The sequence below is a fragment of the Echinococcus granulosus genome, assembly GCF_000524195.1.
Source record: "Echinococcus granulosus chromosome Unknown EG_S00306, whole genome shotgun sequence".
Lineage (NCBI taxonomy): Eukaryota > Metazoa > Platyhelminthes > Cestoda > Cyclophyllidea > Taeniidae > Echinococcus > Echinococcus granulosus.
This window is the reverse complement of record NW_020170686.1, coordinates 18575-21134: the sequence shown is the minus strand read 5'-3', so window position 1 is coordinate 21134 and position 2560 is coordinate 18575.

The window sequence follows — 2560 nt, the reverse complement described above, 5'->3', positions numbered from 1 at the left end:
AAACAAGAAATCGACTTGCAGGCCAAAAATAAAGGATAATACACTCTTATGAAACACTGATTAATACTAACGAAGGCCATAAAACGCATGTGAGGTGGGCGCTTTGGGGTGTATGCACACATTGTTAATTTTATGACTTCATGACTGTTGCACACACCCACAGGCAGTGATGACACAAGGAAGCAAACACACTCACCCTGTTTCGCGTTGCACGCATGGAATGCTCCTCCCAGCACATTTAACACTTCAATCACTGTGGCGTTCTGTGCACTGCCATTGAAGATGCCTACTCTCAAGATGGTTGGTGGTGCCTGTTTCTATCGGTGACCTATCTTTTACCTCGGCTGGATGTCAAACCTCGTCAGCCCACCGCCATCTTCCTGCAAATCCACGTGCACCAGTCGCCATGTCATCTTCTCCTGCAGCGAATAGGCTGGTTGGATGAGATGGTGGAACACAAATTGCACACGCTTTTACTGTGGTGAGAGGGTACTGCAGATGACGTGAATGAGAGGAAGCAATGGCAGTGTAGTGGCTATGACCAGCGGACGTTTAAATCGAGGGGATAGACTGATATGCTTATGTGATGTCACCACGTGTGTTGAAGGTGGGTTATTGAGAGGAGATGGTAGACGAGTAGTTGTGATGCCCTGGAGTGGACATTTTCGGAGGCTTGAGAACTCTGAAGTGGGTAGTTGTACGGGAATGTATCCATGTGGAGTGACGACCGAGTAACATATACGGCGTGTCGAGAAAGCATGCATGCGTGTGTGTGTTTGTGTGCCCACTGTGATTGGCCAAAGTCATTTCTTGTCATTGGAGTAGCAAAAGGCCCCCTAGATTATTCTTTTTGATGGTTTAGCAATCACAATGTGGCTTTTCTTTTTAATACAGACAGAATTCGTCTTAGCCTTAAAAGAGGGGAAACTCGCCACCAGCCACGTCCACACTCTTCCCCTGGTCCCTGTAATTCCAAATCCACCTAGTATACTTTGCATGTTATTATCTGATTTGGATTATGCTTACCGATAAAGAGGCTAGAAATCCCACCCCATCTCTCCCTTCTTTCCAATCGTTGGACACCGCTCTCTAGAGAAAATGATCTGAGTACTTAGACCGTTTGGATAGAACATTCTTCTGACTAATTGGCCTATCCTCTCACTCATGAGTGCTTCTGAGCACCTTCCCTTTTAGTAAAAATGTAAGAGAGATTTGTCTTGGACAAGTCATTCGGCAGGTTTACAAATCTGGGCGAACCAATGAATATCCATTTCACCATGTGTACACGTACACAAACAGCAAAAGAGAGATATAAATGGCAATCACTCGAGGTCAAAGGGTTGGGTGATTTAACGTTTTGGGAAACAGAGCTGGAGTGTCATTCTGCGGTAAATACTGACGTCAGGGGACAAAAAGTCGTCTTGCAACGCATCAGTCAGGCATCGGGCAATGTTTCGGCCGCTCTATGTGCAGGTGCTTAATAGAGGGGAGTACAAATGGGAGGTTGTAAAAGAGCGTTGTCATCCATCAGTGCATTCCATGTGGACACGTTCGATCTGACAGTTCCAAAGCTTTTTTTTGTTAAACGAGAGATGGAATAATCCATTTATCACCTATCATGTGCTAACCGTTGCTATCAATCTCCCTTGATCGGTCATCCTCCATTCATCATGCTCAAGTAAGTAAATGAATGATTGAGCCGTTTGACTTCATATTTATGTGACACTTGTCATAAAACTACTTCGGGTCCTGGCATGATGTGACGTGATGTGGTGTGAAGGTCTACAGCCATCACGTCTTCCCCGACTGCTGCGCAGCATTGATAACTGGCAGCAACCAAGTCAACACCACTGGTAAAGCACACAAGCTTCAATCACGACGCTGCATCTGACAGTCTGCTTCAACCGACATCGCATTGTGTAGATGAGGCTACATTGAGGGGAAAATCTCTGATCAACTGTCATACAGCTCCGATTTTTGATCCGTCCAACAAGAATGGCATTTATCTGATTATCGAAGATTAATGCGGTTGGCTGCAACCAGCTGTGCTTACCACCGCTGTCCAGTTTCGTACAGTCCAATGTACGCAGGCAGGCCTTTAGTGCCTGATAAAAGAAATTGACCAAGTCCAAATTGCTCCGTTATTGCCTTGCTTTTGATAGAAAGCATTCAGCAGCAGCATTCATTTGAAAACTGCTGCACCTCTAAAAGAGGTAATTCGCTTCATTGCCATGGTCTTTTTTCGTTAAGAGGGTACTCCCTGAATTCGCAAAGTAATGTTGGGTGACATTCGTTACCTTATCCGCTCCACTCTACTCCACTGCATTCTGCTCCACTGTCCATCTCAAATCTGTTCTACCCTCTGCTTACCCCACAGCTGCCCTTCACCCATCCATCTCGCACGTGTTGGCACAAGTGCGAGGTGAGGTGAAGTGAAACAAACCGAGTGGATACAAAAGACAAGGGAAACAAAACATCGTTACGTTGAGTTGAACAAAAAGTGGTGGGTAGAACCAGGCGCGGTGAGTGGAGCTGGTGCCCAGCATGACATAATGAATGC